A 13,095-nucleotide genomic window follows, 5' to 3' on the forward strand; every position below is an offset into this window, starting at 1 on the left:
TGATAGGGATTGCATCAAATGTGTAGATTGCTTTAAATAGCATAGGCATTTTCACAATATTTGTTCTTCCAATCTATGAGCATGGAATGGTTTTTCATTTCTTTGTGTCTTCCTCAATTTCTTTCATAAGTACTTTGTAGTTTTCTGAGTACAGATTCTTTGCCTCCTTGATTACATTTATTCCTAGGTATCTTATTGTTTTGAGTGCAATTGTAAATGGGATCGACTCCTTAATTTCTCTTTCTTCTGTCTTGCTGTTGGTACATAGAAATGCAACTGATTTCTGTGCAATGATTTTATATCTTTGACACTTCACTGAATTCCTGTACAAGTTCTAGCAGATTTGGAGTGGAGTCTTTTGGGTTTTCCACATAAAGTATCATATCATCTGCAAAGAGTGATTATTTGACTTCTTCTTTGCTTATTTGGATGCTTTTAATTTCTTTTTGTTGTCTGATTGCCAAGGCTAGGAATTCTAGTACTATTTGAATAACAGTGGTGACAGTGGACATCCCTGCCATGTTCCTGACCTTAGTGGAAAAGCTCTCAGTTTTTTTTCCATTGAGAATGATATTGGCTGTGGGTTTTCATAGATGGCTTTGATGATATTGAGGAATGTATCCTCTATACCTACATTTTGAAGAGTTTTGATCAGGAAAGGAAGCTGTACTTTGTCAAATGCTTTTTCAGCATCTATTGAGAGCATCATATGGTTCTTGTCCTTTCTTTTATTAATGTATTGTATCATGTTGATTTGTGGTTGTTGAACCAACCTTGCAGCCCAGGAATAAATCCCACTTGGTCATGGTGAGTAATCCTTTTAATGTACTGTTGGATCCTATTGGCTAGTATTTTGGTGAGAATTTTCACATCTGTGTTCATCAAGGATATTTGTTTGTAATTCTCATTTTGATGGGATCTTTGTTGGGTTTTGGGGTCAAAGTAATGCTGGCCTCATAAAATGAGTTTGGCAGTTTTCCTTCCATTTCTATTTTTTGGAACAGTTTCAGAAGACTAGGTATTAATTATTCTTTAAATGTTTGGTAGAATTCCCCTGGGAAGCCATCTGGCCCTCAGCTCTTGTTTGGTTGGAGATTTTTTTTTGGAGATGACTGCTTCAATCTCTTTATGGTTATGGGTCTGTTTAGGTTTTCTATTTCTTCCTGGTTCAGTTGTGACAGTTTATATGTCTAGGAATGCATCCATTTCTTCAAGATTTTCAAATTTGTTGGCATATAGATGCTCCTAATATGTTCTTATAATTGTTTGTATTCTTTGGTGTTGGCTGTGATCTCTCCTCTATCATTCATGATTTTATTTTTTGAGTCCTTTCCTTTCTCTTTTCTTTTTGATAAGTCTGGCCAGGGGTATCAATCTTATTAATTCTTTCAAAGAACCATCTCCTACTTTTGTTGATTTGTTCTACTGTTCTTTTGTTTCTATTGCATTGATTTCTGCTCTGATTTTTATGATTTCTCTTCTCATGCTGGGTTTAGGCCTTTGTTGCTGTTCTTACTCCAACTCCTTTAGGTATAGGGTTAGGGTGTGTATTTGAAACCTTTCTTATTTCTTGAGAAAGGCTTGTGTGGCTATATACTTTCCTCTCAGAACTACCTTTGTTGTGTCTCAAAGATTTTGAACAGTTGTGTTTTCATTTTCATTTGTTTCCATGAATTTTTTCAATTCTTCTTTCATTTCTGGTTGACCCATACATTCTTTAGTAGGATGCTCTTTGCCTCCATGTTTGAGTTCTTTCCAACTTTCCTGTTGTGATTGAGTTCTAGCTTCAGAGCACTGTGGTCTGAAAATATGCAGGGAATGATCCCAATCTTTTGGTACTGGTTGAGACCTGATTTGTGACCCAGGATGTGATGTATTCTGGAGAATGTTCTATATGCCCTCAAGAAGAACATGTATTCTGTTGCTTTGGGATGGAATGTTCTGAATGTATCTGTGATGTCCATCTGGCCCAGTGTGTCATTTAAGGCCTTTATTTCCTTGTTGATCTTTTGCTAGGATGATCTGTCCATTTCAGTAAGGGTGGTGTTAAAGTCTCCCCCACTATTGTGTTATTGTTGATGTATTTCTTTGATTTTGTTATTAATTGACTTGTATAATTGGCTGCTCCCAAGTTAGGGGCATAGATATTTAAAATTGTTAGATCTTCTTGTTGGACAGACCCTTTCAAGTATGATATAGTGTCCTTCCTCATCTCTTATTATAGTCTTTGGCTTAAAATCTAATTTATCTGATGTAAGGATTGCCACCCCAGTTTTCTTTTGATGTCCATTTGTGTGGTATATTTTTTTCCACTCCCTCACTTTAAATCTGCAGTGTCTTTGGGTCTAAGATGAGTTTCTTGCAGAGAGCATATTGATGTTTTTTTTTTTTAAATTTTTTATCCATTCTGATATCCTGTGTCTTTTGATTGGGGTATTTAGCCCATTTACATTCAGGGTAACTATTGAAAGGTATGAAGTTAGTGCCATTGTGTTACCTGTAAGGTGACTCTTCCTGTATATTTTCTCTTTCTGGTTCCTTTCTGGTCTACTACTTTTAGGCTCTCTATTTGCTTAGAAGACCCCTTTCAATATTTCCTGTAGGGCTGGTTTGATGTTTGCAAATTCTTTTAATTTTTGTTTGTCCTGGAAGCTTTTTATCTCTCCTTCTATCTTCAATGATAACCTAGCTGGATAAAGTATTCTTAGCTGCATGTTTTTCTCATTTAGTGCTCTGAATATATCATACCAGTTCTTTCTGGCCTGCCAGGTCTCTCTGGATAAGTCTGCTTCAAATCTAATATTTATACCATTGTATGTTACAGACTTCTTGTCCTCAGTTGCTTCCAGGATTTTAATCTTTGTCACTAAGGCTTGTAAGTTTTACTATTAGATGATGGGGTGTTGACCTATTTTTATTGATTTTTAGGGGTATTCTCTGTGCCTCCTGGATTTTGATTCTTGTTCCCTTTGCTGTATTAGGGAAATTGTCTGGTATAATTGATATACCTTCTGCTCCTCTCTCTCTTTCTTCTTCTTCTGGGATCCCAATTATTCTAATATTGTTTCATCTTTTCACTTATCTCTTGAATTCCCCCCTCATGGTTCAGTAGTTGTTTGTCTTCCTTTTGCTCAGCTTCTCTATTCTCCATCATTTGGTCTTCCATATCACTAATTCTCTCTTCTGCCTCATTTATCCTAGTAGTAAGAGCCTCCATTTTTTATTGCACTTCATTAATAGCTTTTCTGATTTCAACTTGGTTAGGTTTTAGTTCTTTTATTTCTTCAGAAAGGGATTTTATTTCTCCAGAAAGGGATTCTCTAATATCTTCCATGCATTTTTTGAGCCCAGTTAGCACCTTGATAATCATCATTCTGAACTCTAGTTTTAACATATTGCCCATGTCTGTGTTGACTAGATACCTAGCTGTTGGTACTGCCTCTTGTTCTTTTTTTTGTGGTGAGTTTTTCCACCTTGTCATTTTCTCTGGATATGAATATAAAAATGAGAGAATAAAATACTTAAAGGTTGGCAAAGATCCCAGAAAAATATATTTTAACCAAATCAGAAGGGGCCTAAAACCACGTGGAGAAGAAAGAGGGGAGAAATAAAAATAAACAAATAAAAAGTTTAAAAAAAACTATATATATATATATATTAGATTGGTGAATAGAACAGAGCCACCCACTTCATTTTGGGTGTATCCTGGTCTCTTAGAAGAAACTACCTTCCAAAATTTTAAAGAAAGAGAAAGTTACATATATATAAAAATAAGGGTAAACATGATGAAGGGATGGAATATGACTGAAAAGATGAAAAATTTAAAAAGTTTCTAAAAAAGGAATTGGTAAGATAAATTGGTTAAAAAAGGAAAAAAAAAAAACCCCACAAAAGACTAGAGAATGTGACCAGACTGGAAACTAGAACAAAGCCATATGCTAGATTTAGGGTATATTTTGATCTATTAGAAGAAATTGTATCTCAAAATTTTAAAGAAATAAAAAACCTACATGTATACAAAAAATAAAGTTAAATACAATGAAGGGATAAAATATTAGTTATATTTTAAAAAGATTTTTATTAAAAAAGGCATTGTTGGGATAAAATAGTTAGAAAAACATTAAAAGAGGAAAGAGGAAAAGTTAAAAATAGAATAAGAAAAAATAAAATTAAAAAAATTTCACTTTGCAAGACTAAAGGATCATGGGAAAAATGCCATGAATTCTATGTGTTGCTTTCCCCTAGCTCTGGATTTTGCAGTTCTCGTTGATCAGTGAACTTGGTCTTGGCTGGATGTTCTTGCTGATCTTCTGGAGGAGGGGCCTATTGCGTGGTTTTCAAGTGTCTTTGCCTGAGGCAGAATTGCACAACCCTTGCCAGGGGCCAGGCTAAGTGATCTGCTCAGGTTCACTCCCGGGAACTTTTGTTCCTTGAACACTTTCTGTACAGCTTTGGAGGATGGGAATAGAAATGGCAGCCTCCCAAACTCTGGCCCAGAGGAGCCAAGAGCTCAGGGCCCCACTCCTCAGTGCACCCTCAGAGAAAAGCAGTCAATCTCTCCTGTCTCCCTGATCTCTAGCTGTGCTCTGTGTTCACCTGGACTGTGACCAAGCATCTCTATCTCTGGTGCATGGCACGATTTGGAGTCTTCAAACCTAGCAGATTCCTGCTGTGCACTCCTGTGCTGCTCCTCCCAGAGGAGGAAGGAGGGGGTCTTTCTGGCTCTGCCACTTGTTGGGTTCCTGCTTGAAGAATATTGGCCCAATTTTGCCTTGGATCACAGCTTAATGTAACCCCGAGCTGAGAGCCCCTCCTCAGCTCCAGCTCCATCTATATAGCCAGCTTCCATACTCCAATACCTGGGAGCTCTGCCACACTCAGACACCCCTGGTCCTTCTGTGACCCTATGGGTCCTGAGACCACACTGTCCCTGTGAGGGTTCCACCCCCACTTAGCCTCTGGAGCAATGTCCTTCAGTGGAGTGGACTTCTAAAAGTTCTGATTTTGTGCTCCGTTGTTCCACCACTTACCAAGATCTGGCCCCTCCCCTCACAGTCTATCTTTCTGTCACTTTGGATTCACTTCTCTGCATGTTCTACCTTCCAGAAAGTGGTCAATTTTCTGTTCCTAGAATTGCTGCTCTTCTTCTCTTCTATCTCCTGTTGAGATTATAGGTGTTTGGAATGATTTGATAACTATTTAGCTGAACTTATGGGACCTAATGCTGTTTCAGTCTGCTACTCCTCTGCCATCTTGCTTCCTCCTTCCTATTCTGACTTTTTTCTTATGATCTATTGTCATTCCCACAAATCCGTCTTCAGCAGTAATATAGGGCATTCTAATCGTTCCCCAATTCATACACTGAGTTCTTCATTTCAGTGATTTTATTTTTTTTTAATTCTATAATTTCCATGTGATTCTTTTTCCCCCTTATAATAGTTTTTTATTGTGGCAAAATATACACGACATACAATTTACCATTTTAATCATTATTCAGGCATACAGTTCAATGGCATGAAGTACATTCACACTGCTGTGCTGTGATCACCACCATCCACTTCTAGGACTTTTACAAGTTCCCAAACTGAAACTCATACCCACTAAATAATGACTCCTTATTCTGCCTTTCTGTGGCCCCCGGTAACCACCATTCCACTTCCTGTCTCTGGTTTTGACTACTATAGTTAGCTCATATGAGTGGAATCTCACAATATTTGTCCTTTTGTGACTGGTTTATTTCATTCAGCATTATGTCTTCAGGGTTCACCCATGTTGTATCATCTGGCAGAATTTCCTCCCTCTTTCAAGATTCATAAAAAAAAAAGCTTTCTAGTTTTTGGAAAACTCAATATTTTAAGAAAATTTTTTAACCATGTTAACCATAACATAAAAAGTACATATTTGGTCATTCATTATTTGTATCCCACCTGTGGACTTATTTTTCTTGTTGGGTGTTTCTTTGACTTGCCTTGTCATATGGCTTGTAACTTTTGATTGAGTATTGGACATTGAAAATTGTGTTATAAGATTATAGAGATTGTTAGATGTTTAGGATGATGTCATAGTCTTCTAGAGAGGATTTATGTTCGCAAATCCAGATATCTACTCACAATTGATGAATTTGGAGTTGAACATCCATCCTGGAAGGGCCTGCCCCTTCCAGATAATACCTTATTTGTACTGCAGGGTCTTTTGAGATTCTAGTAAAAAGTTAATGGGTCAGGATCTTCAATCCTTGACAGGTCCTGAACCCTAATTTTGTCCCACTAACCATGTGAATTTGTTTACATCCTGGCCCAGCTTCTTGGCCTCCCACTTGTCACAGCTGGAGTTGGCAGATAGCCCTAGGAGAAAAGCAGCCCCAATTGCTTGGTTCAACCATCTGGATTTCTTCTTCCAGAATTTGGCCACCTAGGTTTTCTTTACTTTTTTATGCTTTGATGCCCTGAGACACACGTTTGGATATTTTTTTCCCCCACTTCTTTTAGTTGTTCTGTGGCAAAAGGGTGGATCTGATTCCTTTGTCATTGTAAGAAGTAGACGATAAGTCTAGTGTGGTTTACTCTTTCACTCAATGTTCACAATATGCTATACACTCTGCATAAAAGAGCACATTTTTTTTTTAAAGATTTTATTTATTTATTTGACAGAGACCACAAGTAGGCAGAGAGGCAGGCAGAGAGAGAAGGGGAAGTAGGCTCCCCACAAGCAGAGAGCCTGACACGGGGCTCGATCCCAGGACCCTGATACCACAACCCAAGCTGAAGGCAGAGGCCCAACACACTGAGCCACCCAGGTACCTCTAAAGTAACACATCTTTGTAACTAAACATACAATTCCAATCTTGAATAAAAGAAGATGATGTGGTGGGGCGCCTGGGTGGCTCAGTGGGTTAAGCTGCTGCCTTTGGCTCAGGTCATGATCTCAGGGTCCTGGGATCGAGTCCCGCATCGGGCTCTCTGTTCAGCAGGGAGTCTGCTTCCCTCTCTCTCTCTCTGCCTGCCTCTCTATCTACTTATGATCTCTCTCTGTCAAAATAAATAAATAAAATATTAAAAAAAAGAAGATGATGTGAACAAATTAATGAATTTTGGGAGGTTTCACATTTTGCTCCTATGGAAAATTCTTTATTTATATACCTAAAGGCCTCTGGCATGCTTAGAACACTTTGTATATACATATATTTTATTTGTATGGTTATGTTTATGTTATTTCTGTTCTACGTGTAGTTCAAAGCTTGACACAAATGCCATTTCTACCAGAAACCTTTTTTGATATCTCAAGGCAAAGTAGTTGCTTCCTCTTTAGGACTTTCATGTTAATCTGTATAGCTGTAAAACTACACTGTAACACTCTATCTTTTATTGTCACTGTACAATTTCAGCTCTTAGGAAGAAGAAATAGTCTTACCCAAGTATATACACTCAAAAACATCTAAGATAATATTTTATATATAATGGGGACTTAATATATATTTGCTGAATGGCAAATATATATTATTTGTGGACTGGCTCCATTGGTAGAGCTTGGGACTCTTGATCTCAGGGTCATGAGTTCAAGTCCTATGTTGGGCAGGGAGCCCAACAACTTATTAATTAATTAATAAGTAAATGGAGCAATGAATACATTAATAAGGATGTGAGAGTGCCATGAAGAGAATGTTGATTGGAATAGGAAGAACTATGTTTATGTGCCATCTCTGCCTTGGGTAAGTGTTTTAAATGTTTTTTCAGGATCTATACTTGTGTAGAATGAATGACTACCTCAGGAAGTTTTGAGGCTTAAAAACGTAATTTATCTTGATGTGCAGTGTGAAACAATATACAAATATAAAGTGGCCATTTATAGTTTTAAAACACGTGGGAAGGTGAAAACATATGCCTATAAAGGCATTAAATGTCTCTGGAAGACATACAAGACACTCGAGGCAAGGGAACAGGGTGGTGGGTAGACAGGATAGGAATTTGACTTTGAACACTAAACCCATTTGAATTTTGAATCCTATGGATATTTTAACCATTAGAAATAAAATGAATAGGATTCAGGAAAAATATGATGTACTGTTATTCTGTTTTGTGTCAGAGTATTTAGTCAGCAACAACACTTCCTGTGCTAATTACAGTGATTGAGAGTCTTAACGAAAAACTAGTTTTATAGCTAGAAGTTTAAACAATTTGTGAATTAGTTACTTTGATTTACTCATTTATTAGAGAGTTCTTACTCTTAATATGTGTACTCTAGCTCAGAGCCTGGACCATCGTCTGATTATTTCTTAAATTCATGATATAGTTTAGGTTTGTTAGATTACTCTGTAACTAGATTTTCTGGCATGTAAACTTTCTTGTCACTTAATATAATTTAGAAAGGTTTCCTGAATACCCTTCTACCAATGGAGACATCTCTTTTGGGGCATCCAGCAGGGAAGGGCAACTACTCAGGTGTCCTTGCTGAGGGATCCTGTCCTTTGGGTTGGCCTCGTAGCATTGATAGGGATGCAAGTGATTTACAGAGAGGACGGGGCCCTCAGTCCCCTTCATCAACCATTAAATCTGGTGATAAACGCAGTGACACAAGTGCCAGACAGAGAGCATTTACCTCCAGAATTTCCAGAGAGGTGTCCTGAGTCCACTTTTCAGTCATTCACAGTATTTCCTAATATCCAGAAACCTTGCCTAGCCTTTGGTTTTGTCTGGGTTCTGGCCATTTCTAATGTCATGAAATGACCAGTGAAGACAGATTGGGATCTGAAATCCCATCTGAGAAAATACTGCTCTCTTTACATAGTTCGTGTTGAACTTCAGTGGAGGAGGGACTGAAACTAGTGCCTACTTTGAGGATGAACTCTAGAGCTCATTCATCTATATCTTTCCTAGCTTGGCAGGAATTAAAAAAAAAAAAATTGACTTTGTCTCCAGCTATTGTAAAATGATTTCTGACATCTTTTAAACTTCTTTTATTCTTTTTCAAACTCTGCAGCTTCATTAAATTTAATTTATGCTGTTTTAAACTAGATAAACTGAAAAAGACTTCAGGAAGAATACTTTCTATTTATAATTTGTTTGGACATCCCAGTTTCTTAATGATATCTCTCAAAATACTCAGGTTTTTTGTCTTAACCTTTCAAAATCTCTTATATTTCCCTTGATAAATAAATGGAATGTTTGCCTGGGGCCCTGTTATTTCCAAATTTGAGCATCAAAAATAAGTCACTAGAGGCATTATATTAACAAAAGATTCACAGTCTCCATTAAGCTGCAAGGAATAAGAATTTGTTATTTAGCTTCAGCTTGATTAAAAAATTGAGCAAGTCATTCACATTTCATAACTTTTGGTTCTGTTGCTCAATGTAAAATATAATATGAACCAATTTTCTAGGTATTTCAGTTACATATTGCTTATAATTTGGGGTGGTTTGTTACACAGCAAGAAGTAACTAAAACAACAGGCAGTAACAACTATTCATTTTCTCATTATTCTGCATTTGGAGCACGGTTCAGTGGGGATGGCTTCTCTTTGTTCACATGGTGTTGGCTGGGGTGGTTCATTTGAAAATGAAACATTTACAAGCTTTACCTGCAAGTCTGGTGCCTCACCTGGGGATTGGCTGGGTTTCTATTTTTCTTTCAAAATCTGTTATCCAGAGTTTCTCTCTATATACATGGGTCTATGTATCTATTGGTCTATCTATCATCTCTCTATTTACCTATTCATCAACCCATTCTTCCATGCACCCACCTATCCACCCAAGTGGCTCTCTAGTATGGTGGTTGAACTTTTTTATATGGCTGCTACCTTCCAAGAGAATAAACTCATGTAATTAGGCACACAGAAAAATCACATTAGAGACCTTTCTCCACTTCAGGGATTGACACACATGATACAATAAAGTGATGTTTATCTATTTTTTCTTCCATCGTTTTTTAAAAATATAAACCTAGGGGTGCCTGGGTAGCTCAGTCAGTTAGGTGACTGACTTGACTTTGGCTCAGGTCATGATCTCAGGGTTGTGAGATCGAAGTATCCCTGCTGCCATATCCCAGCAAGAAGCCTGCTTGAGAATCTTTGCCCCTCTGTTCCTCCCCCTGCACGTGCATGCTCTCTCCCCCTCCCTCAAACAAAATATATTTATATATGTATGTGTATATGTGTATATATACACATATATATACATAACATTTAAACACCTAGCTTCTAGGCAACAAGAACTAACTTGAGACATTATGGGATGTTATTAACATTAAGCAAATGAAGATTCAATCCTGATTCTCAGAATTGTTTCACTAAAGTAGGGAATTATACTTGATCTGAAAATACCATGCTGTATTTTCCCAACTGAACAGAAATATGTCCTGCATTTTAGATAGCAAGGAATAACCCCAGAGACTGTCACTCAAATTAAGAATGTATACACCATTTTTCATTACAAAGAAGTGTCCAAAACAATTTCTCATTCTCACTGTTACTTCTTTTTGACCTACAGGTTATTTAAAATACATGAATATTTTTCTAGTTACCCTTTATTTTTTTATTACTAGCTTAATTTCTTGTGGCCAAATATATAGTCCATGATTTCAACAACTTGACATTTGTTTGAGGATTGATTTTGAGGCTCTATTATTCATAAAATCATGGAGATATTATAACTTTGCCATGAAATAAACATTTATCATTGTGAACAACCCTCTTTATATCCTTCTTTTCTCTGGCCCACCTTCTTCTCCTTTCATAGACTATATATCCATTGCTTAAGACAAAGCAAAAGAAGGTGCCTCTTTACTTACAAAAAAATTAACACAATTATTCTGAAAGAAAATGTAATGGTTAACAAGACTCAAGTCAATCTCATAAAAAAATCCAGCTATGTTTCAAGTGAGTCCATATGATGAGTGCAATCATGTTGTAGGAACTTGCAGATAGGACTGGTTTGCCATGAAAACATGGCTCATTGTGGTTGATGATGTGTCTGCTAACAACACAGTATCTTCATTTACCAAGATGGTAGGAAAAACCACTTTGTGTGACCTGTCCTACAAAACCATTTTCTGTTACCTGGTTTGGTTTTGCCATCCCACACAGGTTCAGTATTATACTGGAATTCATGCTTGGTGAATGGATTCTTCCTTGGCACTGAAATGCAGTGACATGAAACTGTGTTTTCCATACCAGTTAATGGACCATGACCCTAGATGCTGTTATTGATGATCTGAGCATTGGCTAGGATTGTCTTTCTGGACAGCTAATGATTAATGGCTCTTCTTTTAGCAAACACATATTTAGTGAGCCTGCAGCCTGTGCCAGGCATTACAGAATTATATTTTATAGAGGTATTATTTCCTGATGTGTCATGATCGTTCTGTCTAAACTTTCAAGAAATAAGGGCTAAACCAGAAGACAGAAATGAACACTACTCAGGGGAAGCTGAAACACTCCTGTTGTTTGTATATTCTTAAGAGCTTATAAAATACTTTCTCAGAGACTTCTGTAATCCTCAGGATGGGTTAGGGGACAGGTATAATTGAGATCTTACAGTAATAGGAACTGAAGTTCAGAGATATTAAGTGACTTACTCAAGTTCTCTTTAGTGGGACATCATGAAAGGAGCAACATGTAAGAGAAACTCAAATCCAAGGCCTGCCATGTCTGCCATTTCCTAGCTCTGTGACATTGTACAGGTTTCTTAAAACCATCTGAACTGGTTTCCTCATCTTCCCTGGTTCTATCACAGGATTGCAGTTAGGAGTGAATGAATAGATGGGTATGGACATGTCTATCTACATCCTGAAAAATGTGTAAGTGTTAGTTTTATTATATACCTTTGGGGAGGAGTTGGAGATGGGCATGGTGTGGTGGACCACCACATTGCAGGTCAGATGGAATTGGTTCTAACTAACATTGCTGCATGAATTTGAGTATGTTACTTGAACTCTCTGGGTCTCTGTTTCCTCTGTTGTGAAATGTGTATCATACCATGACGCTGTGGAGCTGTGAATATGGACCAACAGTTCCAAGGTGAAGTGCAGAGCACATCACCAGGCTCTTATGAGGAACGGGCTGAACATGAGGGCTCCTCTCTCTGGCCCTGGCCTGGCTCAGTTTCCTGAGAAAGCACTGAATATTCTAGCATGGAAGAGCTGTAATGGACTGTGTGGGTCCTTGCATGGAGAAGGAATTTGAGACCCAGAGAGGTGAACTGATTTACCCAAGTCACACAGCTAATGGCAGAGTTGGGAGTTGAACCTAATTCTGATTTCAACTCCAACCACCTTTTTCTTTTCTTTTTACAGTATTACAGTAATCTCCATAGTAGCATTATTTGTACCTGTCCTCACCTTGTGGAAGTGATTTTTATTAAGAATCTACATATGTGCGCAGATAGCATTGCTGGAGCACTTGAATCCAACCTGAACTGCACCACTTCATGTATAACCAAGTTTGGACTTTAAGCACAAAAACATTTCTTTTTGTATCTTGGGCTAGTCTCTGCAACAAAACCACGGGGATTATTTTGTCTCTGAGCCTGATGTTTCAACTTGTGCTCTCTTGGAAACAAGTCACACACTTTTAAGGTCTGTATTTAATTGGACTCCATGTTCCATGTTGCTATTACTCCAGACACTTAAGCATGTCAACTGAAAGGTGTAGTGGAAATAGCCTAGCACTGAAGCACCAGGAGATCCAGCTACTCGTTCCACATCCAGTATTAACTAGTTGCTAAACCCTGTTGGAAACGTATCTACCACTTGGCTGACAGCTCTAAAGATCTTAGAGTGAGTCTGAAATATTTCTAACTGAATTAGTTTCCTATTGCGGCTATAACAAATCACCATGAAGTTGGTGGCTTTAAATTTATTTTACACAAATTTATTTTCTTATAATTCTGCAAGACAGAAGTCTGAAATGGGTCCTCTGGGACTAAAATCTAGGTGTCGGTACCCTCTGGAGGGTCACAGGAGAATCCATTTCCTTGATAGTTTCCCTTGACCCTGGGATCATAACCTGAGCCAAAGGGAGACCTTTAACTGACTGAGCCACCCAGGTGCCCCACTACCATTTATTTCTGAATTTCGTTGAGCACTAGTAGAGTTGAGTGTAAGT

The sequence above is a fragment of the Meles meles genome, chromosome 1 (assembly GCF_922984935.1).
Source record: "Meles meles chromosome 1, mMelMel3.1 paternal haplotype, whole genome shotgun sequence".
Lineage (NCBI taxonomy): Eukaryota > Metazoa > Chordata > Mammalia > Carnivora > Mustelidae > Meles > Meles meles.